Source organism: Desmodus rotundus, chromosome 10, assembly GCF_022682495.2.
Source record: "Desmodus rotundus isolate HL8 chromosome 10, HLdesRot8A.1, whole genome shotgun sequence".
NCBI classification, from domain to species: Eukaryota; Metazoa; Chordata; class Mammalia; order Chiroptera; family Phyllostomidae; genus Desmodus; species Desmodus rotundus.
Window position 1 is genome coordinate 56393922 of NC_071396.1, and position 15819 is coordinate 56409740.

Genomic DNA, 15819 nt, shown 5'->3' on the forward strand with positions numbered 1-15819 from the left:
AGCAATGGGGCGGCCACCACCCCAAATGCCTCTGCCGGGTCCCAGGTTGCTTCTCCTGACAGGGACACTGCCCATAGTGATAATGGCAACAGGTAGCTCCTGGAATCTCAGAAGCACTAATAAAACAATGGCAAATCTCAGCTGTAGACATTTTTTTTTTTTATTTCAAGTTACAAGGGATTTCAGCCCCCTTAATTTTCAAAAGACCCCAGACAAAACAAATTGGTGGCCAAGCTTTTAAGTGGCTTCTGATCAAAGCAGAGCTGCGTGTGACCTCTTACGAGGGCTGGGCAAAGTTTACCCTATAGCTGAGCTTCAGGAAGGGGTGAATGATAGAAGCAAACCTCAGAGATAGATGGGGTTCAATTCCAGGCCACCGCAATAAAGTATCGCCACAAAGAGAGTTGTCATATTTTTGCCGGTGGAGGGTCTTGGCTGCTAACTTGTAAAGGATGCAACATCTGTGGAGTGCAATAAAATGGGGTATGCCTGTAATAGCCGTGATAGATTGTGTGAGTTCTAAGTGCCAACCTCCATGCTAAGCATTCTCAGGACAACCAGAGAGGGTACTGTTAATGCCCCTGCTAGAGATGATGACATCGAGGCATAGAGAGGTGAAAGAACTTGCCCATGGGTCTGAAGACCACATAGCCAGCAGATGACAGAGTTGGGAGGGGAACCCCGGTGGGTCCGCCCCCAGAGTTGGTATCCATAGCACTCTGCTATCCGGCCCTACTAAGGATGCTGTGAGCTACTGACTCTTAAGCACTGCAATTGTGAGACTAATAGATTTCAGCTGAGCAAGTGTACATCAAGCCCTTTGGCACTGAATACAAAGCCCTGAGCCCCTTCCTCTTTGTCACGGATGACACCAGCCCCTGGGAGCCCAGTGTGGTAGAGAGTCCATTTCCTTGAGGAGCTACAATCTAGTTGAGATAACCAAGCAAGAAAGGTCAACGACAACACTACAAGCATCCTGGCTGATGATGCCTGGACAAGCGTCACCTGGAGCAACCCAAGAACTGGTAAGGAAGAGTCAGGCAAAGGCTTCCTTGGAGAACAAAATCTGAGCTGGGTGCCTCGCCCTGCACCTTCTTGCTCATCTGTAGCAGAGCCTTTTGGGAGCCCATCCACTGCTGTGGATTCGGTACCCTTGTATGCAACACCCCGGCAAACAGCTGCTTCTCATCAGGGGTGTTAGCATGGTTTACTTCAGGTCTGCCGGAGCTGACCTCTCCTTCCACCTCCAGGTTGTCAGGCTCCACACATTGCAGGTGAAGCTCAGGGCGGGCAGAACAAGAGGCAGGGCCTTACCAAGCAGCTGCCGTTCATCAGCGCGCTGAGCACGTGGGCTCCTAAGTTGGCCCTGGCTTTCACTCCCGAAGTGGATGGAAGGCCTTATCGCATGGCTGGTGTTTCCTTCTGTGCCCATGACCTTGCTCTTGTAGGCCTCCTTTCTCCAGGAAGGTTGTTGCCTTTGTAGCGACCTCATGTTTTGGCTGTGTGGAGGGTAAAGACTGGATGTGGGTGTGAAGGCCCTTTGCAAAGCAGGAGGCTGATAAGAATATGAGGATGGCTGCATTGTGTCAACTCATATAGAACTTTCAACTTTCTTGAAAAAAAAATCATTCATGGTCCTTTCAAACACAGCTGTGGTTGATATTGTGCTGTTACTTCCTTTCACCTGTTTTCCTTTTGCAAGAATTTGCTTGTTGTATACATCGTTGTGATGCAGATTACAAGGGCAGCTGTGAATTTTGTCATAGTGTAATGAGAGGCCCTGGTCAACCAGAGGCACCGGAGAGGACTCCCAGGGACGTGTTGCACTGTCATGATAACGGCAGTGGTTGCTATTTTGTAGGGGCACGTTGTCCGGAGAGAACAGGCTTTCTGCAAGGGAATGGCTGAAATATCTAGGTGGGCCCCAAACAGTTAAACTCAAGCTTTGGACATGATCAACCCTTTCTTCGCTCCAGCTGTTTTGTTCTGTAGGCTGTCACTTGCTGTGGGACTTACTAAACAACATGTGCCGTCATTTAGAGGAAAATCTAGGTGTTGAATCAAAATTCCACTGCCATAACCCCCTTGCAGAATAATCCTTTCCACATTCATTTAAAAAATAATCTTTATTGATATATAATTCACATACCATACAATTTGCCCATTTGAAGTAGCTAGATCAGTGGTTTGGGGTATTTAATCTTTCCACAGTCTTGCCCATCCTGAGTGTAGTAATGTAACTAAGGCTCTCTGTCCAGTGCAGACTGGAGCTGGTTATATGCCTCCCAAGTCCAGCAGGTGGCGGGGCAACTCCACACGTGACTCAAACATCCCTGGACTGGAGGTGCCCTGGGAAGGAATGCTCAGTGTTTAGAGAATGGTGGTGAACGGGATTGCTGGGTGGCTTGCCAAGAAAGCAGAGTATGTTGCCACCCCCAAGGCCCAGACTTTGCCTTCCTTTTTCAAATGGGAGAGGCAGCCCTTGTGGTCTGTAGGTTTCACCCTTCATGGTAATTCTTGAGAGGAGAAAAGTTTAAAAAATTGTTTTAAATCCTTCCCCATAACAAAATGCTCTCTTTGAAAGGCAAGATGTTTGGATGGAAGGGAAGGAAGGCCATGCATATTTCAACCTGTGCACACAATGTTTGCCAATCGGCCTTTCTGCTGAGTGCATTAAAACAAACAAACAAAATTTAACACTTTTCAGTCCTTAATTACAAATCCTTGTTGAAAGTTCAGGAAATTCTAAAACTTTTCTCCTAAAACTACTTTATGCGTTGTTGCTTAGTAGCTATAATTGAGAAGTTTGAGTTATTCTCACAAAGTATGTCTATAAAATTTACCCTTATAAAATTTTTAAACTTTAGGTAGAGGAGATGATAGTGTCATTGTTTTGTAGAAGAAACCAAAGCACCCAGAGGCTGGGCTTGCTGGTGGTCCCACAACCAATTAGGTGCTGACCTGATCCTGACCCTGGGTCTCGGCTCTTCTTCCCACCCTTCCCACCAGATCAGCCTCCAAGAGCTGGTTTCAGGTGTCCTGTGTTAGCTTCCATTGCTGCTCTAAGAAATGCCACCAATTTAGTAGCTGAAAGCAACACACATCCTCTTACCATCCTGGGGATCAACAATCCTAAAATCAAGGTGTCTGCCCAGCTGCACGCCTTCTGGAGGCTTTGGGGGAGAGCCCACTTCTCTGCTTTTTCTAGCTGTTAGAAGCTTCCACATTCCTTGACTTGTGGTTCCTCCTACCACCTGCAAAGCCAGCATGGTAGCATCCCCTCCCCTCACCTCTGCTTCCATCATCACATCTCCTCCCACTTGACCCTACTGCCTCCCTCTTATAAGGGACCCTTGTGATTACATTGGACCCACTGGGCAATCCAGGATAATCTCCCATCTTAGGATCCTTATCTTAATCACATCTGCACACTTCCTTTGGCCATGTAAGGCCAATATGCACAGGTTCCTGGGGTTAGGGCATAGCCCTCTTGGAGGGAGGGACTAGTATACTGTCTTCCCCATGTTCCAAAAAAGTTTGGTAGTAGCAAATTTGGGAAAAGCTGGACTAAACAAAGTAGAAGAGGACTTCTCTGCACCTTAAAAATAATTACTGTAGCGTACATTTGTTGATACGTTAGTATTTGCAAAGCACTCTGGTACATTTTACACGTGCTGTCTCAGGTCACGCTCATGGCAATGAGAGGCTCTCTTTCCATTTATCTAATGAAGAAAGTGAGATTCAAAGTTAAGTAACCTGCCCAAGGTCACACCGCTGTGAAGTGGCAGTGCTGGGATTCAAACTTGGATTTATCTGATGTTAGAGCCCAAGTCTTGGAGATTCGTAGTATTAGTGTCACTATGTAAGGTGGGGGGGATCAGGGTGCACACCTTTCAGATTAATGTAGCCGGGATCATGGCATTCTATGAGGCTAGTGCTCTTCAGAAAACTTTGTGAACTTGGGGTGGTGAACACATGATACGATATATAGATGATGTAATATAGAATTGTACCCCTGAAACCTATATAGCTTTATTAACCAGTCACCCCAATAAATTCAGTAAAAAAAGAAAACTTTATGAAATGATCAACTTGGTGGCCTTTATGTCAGTGTTATCCAACAGAGTGTCGTGTGATAGTGACAGTGTTCCCGAGCCACGCTGTCCAGTAAAGGAGCTGCTGACCACCTCAAATGGGGTTAGGACAACTCAGAGACTTTTAAATCTTATTTAATTTGAATCATTTAAATGGAAATGGTCCAATGTCCCATGTGGCTACTGGCTCCCCGTTGGACAGCACAGCTCTTCACCCTTCTTATCTAATGGATGAGTCTAGCCCAGGCCTGTGTGGTCACTTTACTTTTGAGTGTTTACTGTATTTGACAATGCATTGCTACAAATGTCATTCAAAGAATGGTTATTAAAAGCTTTAGAAAATGCTTCTGAAAGGATGTGCCTTTGTGGTGGGAGATAGTGTACAACAGGACGCCAGGCGTCGTGGGAGTCGCTGGGCAGAAGGCATGGGCTGTTGGGTGTCGGGCGTGGGGGGAGCTATTGGGGGTGTTGGTTAGAGTCTGACACCCTCCACTAAGGAGAGCTGTCCTACCTGGAGAACACTTTGCTCATTTAACTTAACAAGAATCTCTGAAGCCATTCTAGAAATTAGGAGGAAATCAAGGAAGTGGGACTAAGGACCCGTCAAGTCTTTGAAGCCACTATTTGGGGAAAATAGCATGTGCTTTGGTGAAAAAAGATCATCCATAACGCTACATAAGACTACCCACTGGAAATGTAAAAGCAAGTACCGGGTGAATGTCATGGCCAACGGTGTTCCCACTCTTATGAAATCTGAGGCAGAAGATCAGTGCCTGCCTCAGGTCAAAGGGATGCCTGTGTGTTTGAAGCCGTGTTGGGTGGAATTATGGTCCTATTTTCTGAGACACTCCCCACCCCCACCCCATCACTTATTGCTGAGGCCCTCGAGGTACCTCCCTGTAACTCTAGGGTCTACAAATCACAATGGAATCTAGAAAGTAGTTTCAAGACTCAGGGGCAGGAGTGTTTCTGAGTTTCTCAGAAAAGGTGAGATGTGATACCTCCCAGGTAGCTCTATATGTGTGTTTTCAAATACTCTCTGTATGTGTGTGTAATATTGAAAAGATTCTGCCAGATGCCACTGTAAATTTGCCTTTTCTTTTTATATCATGTTACAAGTAACTCTTCTGGGTCGTCAACGGATCTACATCTATAAATGGCTGTGAGCGTTCTCTTTTATATTTATTTGCACGGGACAGGGTGTAGCCTGGGGAGTAGGGGGTTCCTTAGGATATCACATCACTGGGCAAGGCCATTCCTATCAACCTTGGGTATGTTCTTTACTCAGAACCAGCCTTAGCAATCATTTTTTAGGAAAAGCCGTTCTTGCCCATACACGCCAGATGACACTGTGGATAACCAAGTTGGCATTCAATCCTGCTGCAGCCTTTTGTATTCCTGTGTTATGTGGGCACAGGGATAATTGAATCATGTTAAGTCCTTGTGTGCCTCACGTGACGATTCCTAGGTCTTTTCACCATCAGTAACTGATTTAAGGTCACAAAACTAGTAAGTGCGGGGCCTGGAATTTGAACCCAGGCTGTCTGGCTCTGGCACTTGAGCTCCAAAGCATTGACCTGCCTCCAAAATAGGCTTTCTTTCCGATAACTGTGATGCTAGGTGGTGAGTTATCCTAGGGAGGGATGGGACCAGCCCCAGTGGGTGGTGAAAGTGTGCATAATAATAGCCACTGTCTGTGTTTCCGGTGTTGCTATTTCTCCTGTGATATTGACTAGAGCCCAGCAGCTCCTCACTGGGGTCATGTAGTAAGCCCTGCTTACATAAAAATAATAATTTGGTGAACCCCCTTCCATTTATCTCTTTATTCATGTTTACAAAAATTGTATACATTATGTAATTTTAAATGGGATTCTTCTAGGTTCCATCACAAACGAACCCACTTCCTTTTTTACTGTGTAATGTGTGGAACTCAGTGGCCCAAGAGACTTTGATGGCGGAGGCCGGGTATGCAGGTGACTTATGGGGAAGATGAGGCAGAGCTCTTATCGAAGTGCAATCAATAAATGTTATAGAACACCCAATAATAGCTTGCCTTTAGAATTAGTATTTGATCTATTTCCTGGAATCAGACAAGTCCTGAGTTTTATTCTTGTTTTCCATCAATAGTTTTTGTTTTTCATAAAGCCTCCACTAAAGCCAAATCGTTTTTATTCTTTTTTCTTTAATTTAATTTTGACAGACTTAAAAACGTCTCTTGCTATTTCATCTGTGTTATGTTTGAGAACTATACTTCTGGTCACCACCCGCAAGTTTATTTTTCCAATTACCATCCATTTTTGATAATAGTTTCCTGTATTCACACAATGGCAGGACTCTAATTATATAAAGACTGTCTCTGAGCCCGGACAGTTGCTTAGCAGGCAGCGCCCCCTGGTGACAGCTCAAGGTACCAGTCGTTCAGCGGGTGGGTGTGACTCACAAGCAAAAATACAGGTCGACTAAAGATTAGGAACTATTGTTGAATGGGATGTGGATAAAAATACTTTCAATTAGGAAAAGGATATCTGAGTACAGGTAGAGGAAAATGAGTACATAGATAGAAATGGTGAAAAATGCCTGTGAGGGGATCAAGGACTAAACTGTGGATCAAGGACTAGCAGCTTGGGCAATTGCTCGGGGGCTTGTTAGAAATGCAGAGTCCCCGGTCCCACCCCAGAATCAGAACCTGCACTTAGCGAGAACCTCAAACGACTGATTCATCTGCCTGGGAGAGTGAGAAACGCTGGTGTACAGTGAGGAACAGCAGAAGTGTTTGCCTCGTGGATTTAAAACTTAGAACTGGGTTAGAATCCCAGCTCTGTCGTTTTTTGGCTATGTGAGCCTGACCGGGTCACATTCCTGCGCCTCAGTTTTCTCATCTGTAATCGATCCCCCAGAGGATTATCTAAGACAGCCGTCACCACCATCGTCGCTAACGTTTGACGAGGGCTCGCCACAGTCCAGACACCGTTCTAAGCCCGTTTCGTTAATTCATTAGTGAGGTAATGAAGGCTACCGGCTGGGCAAACGGTAAATGCTCATCAAATTTTAAAAAAAGGTGATGGGTTGCGATTATTATAATCACTATAAAGCCTGCCTGGCCTTTGAACATGTTGGGTGGAAGGGGACACGCCCAGTGGAGACTGCAGATTTGGCTAGTGGAGGCGGTGACGCTGTAGCCTGCTGGGAACTTTCAGGGCTGAATTCTGAACCCTCGATCCATTCTTTGGATTAGTGATGAAAGAAGAATTATTTAAGGTAAAATCAGTTTTCAGAGAGGTTGCTTCATCTTGTAAACAACAGGAAAACTGTTTAAAACAGGGGTTCTCCAATTTTTTGAGGACCCCAAAGAGCTTTTGTTTATGTTTGTTATATCTATCAATATTCAACTTATTTGAAACTAAACCTGAGAAAAATTAAAATATTAATTTATTTTTAAATAACAATAATCAACTCATTCCATGGTATGTTAAGTACTATTTTTAATTAGCTATTGCTGCTTTTATTTTATGTTTTAATTGTATTTTTCCATTACCACTTATCCTTCTTATATCCCTTTCCCCCAATAAGTAATATTTTATAAGAAATAGCCACACTTTTTAAAACGAAAAAGTTTGTGAGATGAGCGGTATGGTTTTATGTTTTTGCAAATCTCTCTAGTGCTCGGCTGAATAGAATAAAGCCGGATTCTCCATCTGCTTCTGCATTCAATCTGCTGAAGTACCACTCATCAGGTAGCTTCTGGAAAGCTCCACTGTACACTCATGAAAGGATGAGAGACTGGGCAAATGGATGAGAGAGGCAAATAACGTTTTAGTGTTGTTAGAAAATGTTTTGATCTTGTGTCCTCAGGGATTCCCAGGAAACTGGTGGCTTAAAAGATTAAAGTACATTCATTGTAAGCAAATACATATAGGTGAAGACAAACTATTTATTCTTCTGCATTGATTAGTTGCTTAAAGGGACAGTGCTCTGGGGGATTCCAAGGTGTACTTGAAATGCATGAAACAGAATTTCCATAAAAACTCTAATTCTCAGTTTTTGCTAATTTGGATTGGTCTTACCCACCTGTGGGTTTTATTGTATTTCCATAGGAGTCTTTGATGAGGTGCACTTGGCAATGACCTTTTGGTTTCCAGTTCAGCTGCAAAAAAGTTGGGCATTTTGCATTCTTGGGCTGTTGCTGCTGCTAGTTGGGAATGTGGGGATTAATTTGCAGGTGCCATCAAGGCATTTTTGGCTTTCATGTCCTATTTCATCTGCTAGAGAGAAGAGAATGGTGGGGAAAAATAATAATAAAGCAGCAGTCTCTCTATTTGAACGTGTATGAAGTTGGAGTGAGCTGTAAAATCTTTGCATGCAGATTGGGAATTCCCGGGAAGGTGGTGACTCCCCTCTACTGGGAGGTTGCACTTCGTAGTAGCTCAGTGACAGGGGTACTTGTCTTGGGCTCCCATGATGGCCACTGTGAACACCATGTGGTGACAGGAGGTTTATCATCACAGCCTTTGGGATGGCTGAGTGCAGTGTAGCTCGTGAAAACTTCAGGGACAAATTATATGCTTCAGTCATATTCAGAAATATGGTGAAAAATGACTCCCTAAACTATTTTGGGGGAAAAAATTAAAGCTTTGTTATGTCAATGAAGCAATTCTAAATTCCCTTTACAATTAAATCTCAACCGTAGTGAATGAACTCTATATTAGACATTCGGCATTCTTGCTCACTTTTTAAGTGGTATTCTGTTAAAGTCAAGTTCAGTTTGCATTTCTTAAATACATATCATCTGATACTGGGGGGAATCTGGGTAAAGAGAATTTTGATTTTGAGTGGCTGTCCTGTTTGCAGGTGATAAAAAAAACTGGAATAATTTGGTAGTTGTGTGCAGTTGCATAGAATGGCCAGCAGAGGGCAATATAATAAAGTATTTTGTAGCTGATGAACCACGTGCCGCACAACCTGTACTGATTCAAATACGGAGATCGTGCTGGACAGTGGAGGTCTTCCTGAAGTGCAGAGGAGTTCCGGATCTGGAAGGACCAGCTTGCACGTCCTCGGTTCTGGCAGATGGCTGCTTTGTGGAAGAAAGCCCCAGCGTTGCCAGGTCCTCTGCTTTTTTCCCCCCAGGAGAAGAAAGCATTCCAGATTCACTGTACACTGTTCTGATTTGAAATATTGCTTAATTTCTTTTAAGGCATCACTCTGCACTCCTGCCCTCCTCCAAGCCACATTATGTGAATTTGGCCTGGGGTCTGCCCACCCCTATAGCATCCCAGGACTGTAAATGGCCAAGACTATTTGTTTCTTTCTATAAAAGGAAGTCGCTACAGTATTTCCTTAAAAGGGAGGAGAGTGGAATATAAAACACAAAGGCAGAGTGGCTTTAACATTTCAAGGAAAAAATCTCCTTTGCGATGAAGAAAGATGATGACACATTTTTGTTTTGAAATCCTTTGGTTGAAGTTTGCCTGCCCATCAGACAATTCTCCAAAACAAATTACATTGTGGAGTATTTATACTCAAAGTGTCTGTACTAAGTGCCCATAATAAGCCTACTGCTGTGGGAATGACCACACACTCCAGGTTTTGCAGGATTGTTTGACTTTTAAATATTCAGTCTCGTTTCCCTGGGAGTGCTTCTGCACTTGTCAGTATTGTGTCTTGCCTTCTGATCTGGGAAATGTGGTTGTTAGGTCGGAGTCACTCAAGAAACCAGACAGACACAGCAAGCTAAGGAGCAGGGTTTATTAGTGGGAATAAGAGGGAAAGTGGAGCCAACCAAGGGAGGTTAGGACTCATTTGGTTGTTCTTAGGGCAGGGTTTTTAAGTTCAAAACCCTGCGAAGGGTAACTGGTTGGGGTGTCAGAGTCTGACTGGCTAGAGCTGGCTGCTGGGTGCTATTTCTGCTGACCATTGTTCTTGATACATCTTGTCAGGCTCAAGGTAAAGCCACATCCTGTTATGTTGGGTAGGCCGACCCCAGACCCCAATCTTCACCGGGCATCTGTTTCTTCTGGGTAGGGTTGACAGGCAGTTTTCCAGGCTATAGTTTCCCAGGCAGGCATTTTCCCAGGCCACAGTTTCCCACCGTACAGTTTTCCTGCCTGGTGATTTTCCATTCCTTCTAGGCCTACCTAAGTCTGTCAGTAGTGACCTCTGGCTGGTGACCCAGAGCCTGCCCTTAGGCACTAGTGCCACACTACTGAGAATTGAAATATTCTGCATTTACTCTGGATCCCCCAGACTGTTCCATTTTTATTCTCTGCACAGCAATCTTAGCCATGTCTCAAACACTCAGATTTGATCATGGTTTTGCTGCTTCCGTGTGCTTCCCTTTTACTATTATTGCTCTTCGGGTTAAGATAGAACTCTCCATAGCCTGGCCTGTGCCCATTTCTCCTGATTTATCTTAACCATCTCCTTCTCTGGAACTTCAGGCACCTTGGCCTTGTAATGGCCACACTTTCCTCACCTCAAGCTCTGGAACAAAACTATTGGGTTGGCCAAAAAATCCGTTGTGAAATAAAAGACACATTTTTCATTTTTACCAATAATTATTGATTTGGATATTTTGAGTCTGTCAGCAATCTTCTCCTATTGGCTTCTAGTGGGTAGAGGCCAGGGGTGCTGCTGAACATCTTCCAATGCAGAAGACAGCCCCACAGCAAAGAATTATTTGGCCAGAATACCAATGGTACCAAGAAACTATGCAAACCACTTTTGACACGTTCTATCAGTCAGTCACAGCACCTTCTCCATATATAGCACAAATCTTTTTCTGTGTTTCAGTTGCGTTTTTACCTTTCTTGAAATAATAAAGTGTAATATGCTGAAAATGTTGTGTATTTTTTTCATCTTCAGTATTAAAATGGCTGCACAAAAATTCACCAATTTTGATAAGTTTTTTTAAATGCACACTGATATAACAGCTGTCACAATACAACCTAACAAAACTGTTTCAAATAAAGTTAAAGCACTACAAGAGCCATCGGACAGAAAACACTAAATGAACTTTTTGGCCTACCCAACATTTTCAATCCCCCGGAGAGCTTTGGTTAAAGTCATAGTAGAAACTACAGGCAACAAGTTCCCTGATAAGAACACTGAGTAAAAGCGGTTTTGACACAGGTGTTCTGAGTTAGGGTTATTCTTTATCCCTTATTCAGAGACATAGGAAAGAGGGTAGAGAATATGAACAAATTGGAAACCATAAAAATTGAGTTACATATGTACAGATTACCTTATCAGTATAAAGTTGAACATCTAAGTGTTCACTTAAATAGGACAAAGAAGTTTTTGGTAATAATGTTGGCTTTCATAGTTGTCGTCCAAGGCTTGTAGACCTGTAACTTTGAAGCTATTGTATTTGTACTTAAAAGGAAAACAGCATTTTTAAAGATGTTTGTTGAAGAATATTGATCACCAAATGATCACAGGCCATTTGCTTATTGATATTCTTGTAATTAACCCAAATGATATATTTAAAAGTAAAATCAAACAAAACCCCAATTTATTGTGAATGTCACATCCACCTGCCTGCTTCCAGCAGCTTAGATCAGCCGCCCCCTATAGCACTTTCCTCTGTGAATGAAATGTTCTGTTTTGTACTGTCCAGTAGGGCGTGTGGCTGTGCCACTGAGGAACGGAATAGTCTGCTTCATTTAATTTAAATGAAAATAGGTGCATGTGGTTATTGGCTGCCTCTATAGTGTGAGTGTTTATGTCCCCACCCTGCCCTCCAATTCATGGGCTGAAACCCTGACCCCCAGGCATTGGGAGGTGAATGGGTGATGCGGGCAGAACCCTCACAGATGGAGCTAGTGCCTTACAGAGGCCACCCTGCTCGGCAGCCCCTTCAGACATGGGAGGGCAGAATGAAAAGTCTGTGATCAGGAGGAGGGCCCTCGCCTGAACACGCAGGCACCCTGATCTTGGACTTCCTGGCCTCCAGACCTGTCAGAAATACTGTTGTTTACAAGCCTCCTACTCTGTGACAGGCCTACCTCAGACATACTGGGGGTTCAGTCTGAGACCCCCACCATGAAGTGGGTTGTAATCTTTTTTGCTGGTGTAGGCTCTTACCTTTAATTTTTAAAAAGCTGGACATCTGTGAAGTGCAGTAAAGCAAAGCCCAGTAAAATGAGGCATGCCTGTATTTTGTTATAGCAGCCTGAATTGACTAAGACAGCCAACAGATACAGATTACTTGGTTATTAAGTATGTATATGAAAAACTATCCTTCTTCAGAATTTTTCTTTTGCAAGTAAAAAATTCATGGGTGATTCTAACAGATTAATTTTCAAAGTACCATGTGAACTTTATTTTTTCCCTAGCAGCTATGAGCATGCCAGCCCCCACTGCCTGGAATATTATTCTTTCCCAAGCAAACTCCTCCTCCTCCTTTAGATCTTTATTCAAGTGCGGCTTCCCCCAGAAAACCTTCCCTGATATTTTTTATGAGATCAAGTGTCCTATTAACAGCATGGGTCCCTCTCCATCACTAAAGCAGACGTGTGTTGTGGGGGGTGATGCACAGGCAAGACGGATCACGCCAGACCTGTGGCAGTGGCCCAAGGAGTGGAGGAGTGGCAGTGGCTTTGGGAGGAATGGGGAGGGGATCGGATCCTCTTGGGGGGGAGGGGAGGAGGGGGACTTAAATAGGAGGAAGGGAGTCCTCAGCTGTGGTGAGTGGTGGAAGTGACAGGTGGGTGCAGACACAGGGACGCTTTTCCATTTGGAGGTGGCAACTCCTGTTTTCGTGGTTGGGGCCTGTAAGTAGCAGGGGACAGAGGATGGAAAGACTGAGAATTAGGACAAATCCTGGCACTCTGAAACAGCAGAGTCACTGGGTCTGGTCTAAAGCCTATTTGAAATTAGGGATGCTGATCGATGACCCCGTTCACCCAGGCTTGACAGGGGCGGGCATATAGGGAGTCGGAGGTGGGGCTATGGAGGATCCGGGTTTGGCCAAATCCGGAAACAAATGAGGGCAGTCATACTGACATCAGGAGAGGTTGCTCTCTGCTTTTGCCCCATTGCTGGCTCATTTGAGGTTTATTGCTGATCTTGCAATTAACCTGAAGTTGGTGAGTGTGAGTTGAATATGGACTTAAAATCCTAGTGACATGCTCCATATCCTGGTCCACCTGCTGTTTGAGGGGGTCCCATAAGATCAACAGAATATGTCAATCGAGCCTTCTTCCTGGGCCCTGGGCTGATGTAGGGTGGGACTGTACGGTGTCACTCTTCCCACACAGCATCCCGTAAGTCTCCCTCCTGACTTAGAAATTGTGATCACAAAAGAGAAAATCCTCCCGCAGGGACAGTGATTGAACATAGCTCTTACGGACTGGGGCCTGAGAATGCAATGTCTACGAAGCCCTGCAGATATCTGAGCTGGGATCGTTCTTATCAGGAAGGAACCAGGCTTTGCCCGCGGATGGTTTTTGGTGGTCAGTTGCCAGTCGCAGTGTCCCTGAAGGGACCATCCAGCTGATGGGCAGGGTAAGGGCCCCCTGGGGAGGTGATTGCTGAGGTGGCCCAGGACTTACGTGGCTGGTGCTGCGAGCGTGGTGAAAGGCAGCTCCGGAGCACCTGGGGCCCCGAGACCCCAGGATGCTGCTTTATCAGACTCTCTCTCAGTCTTTTTAATTTAACATGGATGTTTTCCCTTTATTTTAAAATCAATTTTTAGATGTATAAATGCATGGATGAATTCTAAAAAATTAAATATAAAAGAGCTGTATTTTCCTTGGACTTCTCTCTGTAATTGCATTCCTCCCCTCCTCTCCCCAGAGGTGATCACTGAAATTAGTTCCATGTGTATCTTTGCAGATGGTTGGATTTTCCTACAGTATGACTTAGGATTAGATCTGGCTGCCTAGGATAGGGAAACCTCAATAGCTTAAACATATTAGAAATTTCTTTCTCACTTAAGGAAACAGTCCTCGTTGTACACAGTCCAGGGCTGGCATGGTGGTTCTGTGAGGTCATCAGGGATCCAGGCACCAGCATGCCATCCTCTGTCCACTATCTCCATCTTCCAGGCCACCTCCGGGTCCAATATGGCTGCAATAGCACCAGCTGTTCTCTTATCCCACGGTAGACATAGAATGAAGGAGATCTCATCTGTCTGATTACATCTTATTGCCCAAAATTTAGTCAGAAGGCTATACTTAGTTTTGGGAGATGCTGGGAACTGGAGTCTTTCAGTTCAATCTGTTACTGTAATACAACAAATAAAATCATGGCTGTATTATTAAATAGCAGGGGGACCAGGGAGAAGGCGTCTCGCAATCTCTACCATGCAAACATGTGTATAAAAGCACATTGCATTATTTTTGTTATACCACACATATCACTTTGTAACTTTTTTTCCCTTAGTACATACAATATGTTTTAGAGAACTTAGCATGTTGGTACATATAATTCTACTGCATTTCACTCACTGTTGCATAGTATTCCATATTTTACAAATACTCTAATTTGTTCAGGTATTTCTCCATGGGCAATCACTGTTATAAACAGTTCTGTGATGGACACTCTTGGGTGATGTTTCTTGTGTGCACTTGGGTGTTATCTTAGTCTGTTCAGGCTGTTGTAACAAAATACCATCAGAAATTTATTCCTTACAGTTTTAGAGGCTGAAAGTCCACGATCAGCGTGCCAGCAGGGTCAAGTTCTGGTGAGAACCCTCTTCCAGGTTGCAGACTGCAGACTCCCTGTGTCCTTGCTTGCTGGAAGGGGCTGGGAAGCTCTGCAAGATCTTTTATAAGGGCACTAATTCCATTCATGGGGGCTCCACCCTCACGACCTCATCACCTGCCAAAGGCCCCCGAACCCCTTCCTAAGACCATCACTTTGGGCTTTAGGATTCCAATGTGAATTTTTGGGGGGAGGCACTTAAACATTCAGGTCATAGCAGGTGTCATATTCCAGAAGAGATATTGATTAGTGAAACTGGTAGACTGAAGTTTATGCACATTCAAAAGGTATCAGATATGGCCAAATTTGCCTCTAAACTGGCTATCTTATTTTGTAGCCCCTCTCTAAGTATACAGAGTGGGGCAAAAGTAGGTATGCAGTAGTGAGTATGTGAACCACAGAGATTATTCTTGTAGTATTATATTTATTGATTATTGTATGATTTTCCATATGAACCACTGTAAACCTACTTTTCCTCACCCTGTATGGGAGTTCTGTCTCACCTAACTTTGCCTACACTTGATGCAATTTTTACTGTAAACTTTTGAGCACCTGTTCTGGCTCCAAAGAAATGCCTGCTGGGACTAAATTGTTTGTCACCAGATCTATAAATTAGTTTTTATCTAAAACTTCAAACTTCCTCCTTATTAAGTAATTTTTCCGCTAACCTTGACTCTAGTTTTGAATATACATATGTATTTTACATCCACCTCTTGGTCATCAGTGGAGCAGGATTTGTGTCAATCAGAGAGAAGACCTCTTCTCTCTGAGGGCCATTACTCAGAGCTGACATTTATTGAGTCATACTTTATGCTTGACATGCTCATGTCCACAGATCTTTTCATTTGTTGTCACTGACCTTCTCTGTAGCTAGGTACCACCCTCCCACTCCCATAGATGGAGAAACAGACACGTGAAGGAGGTTACAGAAACTGGCCAGGGTTGCACAGGGAGAGTTGGGATCCAGACCAGGCTAAGGTCTCTCACCCATCCTGAAGTGTTGCATATGCCTGTGGTAGCT